Below are 4,716 nucleotides of genomic sequence, written 5' to 3'. Positions count from 1 at the left end.
GTCCCACCACTGTCTTAGAAGCACGGAGCTTGCTGGGTTCCACAGCTCACAGCTGGGGAGCCCAGTGCTTCAGGCTAGTTAAGTCTCACTTAAATCTGATTGGCTAAAGCTTGGAACTTAGAGTTTAAGGTTGCTACTTAGATTAGCTAAAATGTTCCAGGATATTAGGATAAAATTAATATGTTTTGTACATGACAGTGACATAAATTTAGGGGTTTGTGGGGGACAAAATACTCTGGCTTGATTATTTTCACTACCCCAAACTTATACCCTAAAATTCTAGCCCCACAGGTGGTGGCATCAGAAAGTGAGATTTTTGTGAGGCGACCATATGTCTTTATAAAAAGACTCCAAGGAACTAGAGCAGGCTGTGTGTGGACACAGCCTGAAGGAGCCACATGTGAACCATAGAGCCACCCTCACCAGACAAATTTGCCGACACCTCAGTTGCAGACTTCTCAGTTTCCAAAATCTAGAGAAACGTACCTCCCTTGTTTACAGGCTGCCCGGCTGTGGAAGCCTGAACAGGTCAAGATGGAATAACTGCACCAAGCCCCAGAAGGGACGGGTGGAGAGACAACTCAGCACTTAAAGGCTAGGCCTACAACCAAAGGAACCAGAAGATGTCTGCAGGAGAGGGAAGCCCCAGAGGAACAAGACAAGGAGAGGCTGTGTAGGGAGATCTGCCCTCTTAGCACCTAGACAGAAAGACAAGCAGGCAGGTGGACAGATGGACAGACAAATAGGCAGACATGGCTCCTGGAAAGGAGGCTGTATCCGTTTGTTTTCTTTTGCTATGATAAACAGTGATCAAAAGCGACTCGGAGAGGAAAGGGTTTGTTTATTTGGCTCACAGATCAGAGTCTATCATCAAGGGAAGTCAGGGCTGGAACTCAAACAGGAAAGGCGGAGGAAAGCTACTTACTGGCTTACTCTCCATGCGGCTGCTCAGCTGGCTTCTTACACAACCCAGGGCCACCTGCCTAGGGGATGCCTCTGCCCACAGCAGGGTGAGGCCTCCCTCCCACACCCGCTATCAAGTAACAAATGCCCCCCAGACTTGTCTACAGGATAATCTCATGGAGGCAGTTCCTCAACTGATATTACCTGAAAACAAACCAACAAGAAACCCAAAACTCTGGCCCACAGGAACACAATTCACGCAAGAATTTTTCTATAAAGGTCAAGGAAAACTGAAAATAGGGATACATGCACGGGTAGATGTTTGAGAACAGGTTTCTAGGCAGCAGCTCTTACAGCTCCATCACAGAGGGCGAAGCCGAAGGTGGCGACGCCCCAGGACAGAAAGACTTCCATCTTCGTCTCATCCGCATCTCACAGGCCCTGACTTCAGACCGGAGCAGCACCATGGGTCACATGGACCTGAACAGGGCAGACATCAGCTCCCGGGCTCCTCACCAGGCCACTTTACTTCTCTGACCCTCAGTCTCGTCATCTGTGAAGGGGGGTGAAGATACTTCGAGGCAGCTTGAGGATGAGAACTAATCCTGGCCATTGGCCCAAAGGTTATTTAAAAGCACCTAGAGCCGTATCCGCTCATGGCCACCAGCGCTGTCTGCAGTCAGCGTCAGCCTGGTGCTCATGCGGGTCCCTCCTAGGGCTGTCCTTCCTTCTCCAGCTGGTAAAACCCTACTCACATCCCAAGGCCCCCCGCACCCCCATGTCCTCGGCTGTCAAAACCTCTACCTCCGCCCAGAGGAGGAACAGTCCTCCCCCTTACTTAGCACAGGCACCGCCTCCACGACGCCTTCTGCCCTTACCAGCTGGGCAGGAGCTGGTAAGGGCGGACCAGAGGGTCTGGGCAGGGGCTGTCAGGGGTCTCTCTGTCCCTAGCCCAGAGCTGGCTAGATAAGCACCCGTGAAGCCCACAGGACAGAGTGTCTTCCCCTCATCCTGACAATTTCTCCCACCTTCTTAGAGAAGGAGAGATCAAAGGCCCTGAATTTCTTCCTCCTCAACCACATGAATTCTTCTGTTTGGTGTGATTCCAAAGAGGCTAGAGGCCCCCAGAGGCTCAGTTCAGTCACCAGTGGGGTGCTGAGGGTCTCTCACTGGGAGAGTGGCTGGGGGAGCCAAAGGCACAGCTGAGAAGGAAGTAGGCTGTGTGGGGTGTATCACCTGACTTGACTTCACTGGCCATACATGGCCACCATCCCTCTTCGCCAGCTGTGCACAGCTGGCCTGTTCCCTTCGCCACTTGTCCTTTTCTCCACTTTCAAAAGGGCCAGGCCTCTCACAGGATCTCAGATGTGTGTTGGACCGGTTTCGGCCTAAGGAAATGTGAGTTAGAGCTGCCCTCTGCTGGCCGCGTCTGGAAACTGCCCTTTCCCTGGTAATAGAAAGCAGCTGTGGGACTGTCTGCTTGGCCTCTTGGGATTGTCCTATAAGTTAACCCTCCCAACCCCAGCACATTGTCTTATGGCTCTCATTTTGATCCTATTGGACCAAGTTTGAAACTCCATGACCTGGAAAATTTCTCCAGATCTAGATGCAGTGTCCCTTTCCCAGCATTCCGAAACTACTCCTTGACACGCTGGTCCATGAAGCCTGATCCCGGCCTCTGCATGCTGGCTTTCTGCCAACACTGTGCTGGTTTTTACTCCAAGTTAAAGACTCCTCCAGGTTTCAACTCTTCTTCAGCCCTGATCTCAACTATGGCATTGGAGCATGTTTAGTTAGGCTTGGGGTCTGTAGAACCTGCCCTAGTTGTGAAAGGAAGCCATAGTTCAGTTTTCCTCATTTCCAGCCCCACCCCACGGGCCCTCGAGTGGCCTTCTGAGGGAGGTGGCATGATTGTAGGGTAGGTTTCTGAACATGCCTAGGCCTCCTGACCTTACAAGAATAGTTACTGGCTGTCAGAGGCAAGGGTGAATCCCATGACAAGCAGCCTCCCTCCTTCTCTCCTGTCCTCCTTTTCTCCCCCTTTGCCTGCCTCCCTCCCTCTCTACCTGCCTGGCCTCCTCCCTCCCTCCCTCCTTCCTCCCCCCTCCCTCTGTGATCATTCAGTAGACATCACACACAGGCTTGGTCACAGCTATCACCCAGGAAAGGCATCAAGTCCTGTCTTCACAGTAGTTCACCATTTAAGATATTTCCAGTATCCCTACAACAGGGTCTGGGGCAGAAGAAGTACAGGGTCTCATATCACAGCCCCCATCCAGCTGAGGGATGGGGGAGAGAGTGCCCCAAATGAGATGCATTGAAAGGAGAACCAGGCAAAGAAGGTGGGGAGGCAGGGGAACCAGGAAGTGAGGCGGGAGGGCTCCTGCACCTGTCTGCAGGGAGTCCTGCAGCTGGGTTGAGGAAGGTGTGGACTGGTGTGTGGGCGGAGACAGATCTCAGGGTGGGGCAAAGGGAAAGGGTTGTTTAAGCAATGAGCATAACTGAAGGAGTTAAAAGCAGAGGCCTGAGGGCTGGAGAGGTGGCTCAGGAATTAAGAGCACTGGCTATTCTTGCAGAGAACCTAGTTTGATCCCTACTGCTCACAACCATCTGTAACTCCAGTACCAGGAGCAATGCTGCCTTCCGCTGTCTTCAGACACACACACACACACACACACACACACACACACACACACACACACTCAATCATAACATTCACACAGAAAATAGATAAATCTAAAAACCATAGTTTTAAGCAGGCATCTTGGTCAAAGTTCTATTGCTGTGGAGAGACATGACCATGGCAACTCTTATAAAAACGCGTTTAATTGGAGTTGGCTTACAGTTCAGAGGTTTAGTCCATTGTCATCATGTTGGGGAGGATTGTGACATGTAGACAGAGTACTAGAGAGCAACTGAGTGTTCTACAGGCAGGAAGGAGAGGAGAGAGAGAAAGAGACAGAGACAGAGAGAGAGAGAGAGAGAGAGAGAGAGAGAGAGAGAGAGAGAGAGAGAGAGAGAGAGAGAGAGAGAGAGAGAGAGAGAGAGAGAGAGAGAGAGAGAGAGAGAGAGAGAGAGAGAGAGAGAGAGAGAGAGAGAGAGAGACTAAACTGGATCGGATCTGGTTTGGGACATACTTCCTCCAACCAAGCTACACCTACCCTAACTAGGACACACCTCCTAACTAACAGTGCCAGGACTGTGCAGGCGTGACCAGCTTAGTTGCAGAACCTAGTCAGGTCACACACTCAGTGAGTAGTAGCTGTGCCTGTCAGTGTGTCTATAGGTGAGGACACAGGTTCTGAGAGTTCACTGAACCCAGGTGCTCGCCTTTGCTGTCTGACAGAGAGTTGGGAAGCATCAGAAGCAGAAGAGCAGTGGGCTGCTCCCTCATGCCTCTCCAACCCAGACGACCTCGCTGAGTGATAGCATAAGGCCAGCAGTCTGCTTTGAGTCTCAGAGGCCACGACCCTTCCAGCAGCTGGGCTCCACTCAGAGTGTCGCAGCTGCCGGATGATGGAGGACGTCCTTCTGTTTATTGGTTCATATTATGCTTCAAAATAATTATCCAATAAGCATCTATGAGGGTGCAAAAGAGAAACCAGCCCAACGGAACTGGGCGAGACTCAAGCATACAGAAAGACATCCCACATCAGCCCACTTTATCCTTAGGACGGTCAGCCTCTGAGTGACAACCCCCAGAGTGTTCTCGCAGACCTCTGAACCCAGTCACGGCCCAAGAGGCATTTCACCCTGGTTCCACAGCTGGTGTCTTCCTGCGGGCCTGGTCTGGGAACCCTGCACAGGCCTTGT

The 4,716-nt window shown here is 51.6% G+C and overlaps 1 long non-coding RNA gene across 1 annotated transcript; it reads right to left on the bottom strand.

Moving 5' to 3' along the window:
* Positions 1 to 1,084: 1,084 nt before the first annotated feature.
* LOC121142358 lies at positions 1,085 to 2,936 on the bottom strand. Its single transcript, XR_005879359.1, has 3 exons — positions 2,854 to 2,936; positions 2,140 to 2,291; positions 1,085 to 1,456 (listed from the first exon to the last, which is right to left on the bottom strand). It is a non-coding gene; the product is annotated as an uncharacterized LOC121142358 (long non-coding RNA).
* Between the last annotated feature and the right edge of the window lie 1,780 nt (positions 2,937 to 4,716).

The sequence above is a fragment of the Mesocricetus auratus genome, unplaced genomic scaffold (assembly GCF_017639785.1).
Source record: "Mesocricetus auratus isolate SY011 unplaced genomic scaffold, BCM_Maur_2.0 Super-Scaffold_100009, whole genome shotgun sequence".
NCBI classification, from domain to species: domain Eukaryota; kingdom Metazoa; phylum Chordata; class Mammalia; order Rodentia; family Cricetidae; genus Mesocricetus; species Mesocricetus auratus.
The sequence above is the reverse complement of the archived record's forward strand: the minus strand, read 5'-3'. Positions and strand labels throughout refer to the sequence as shown.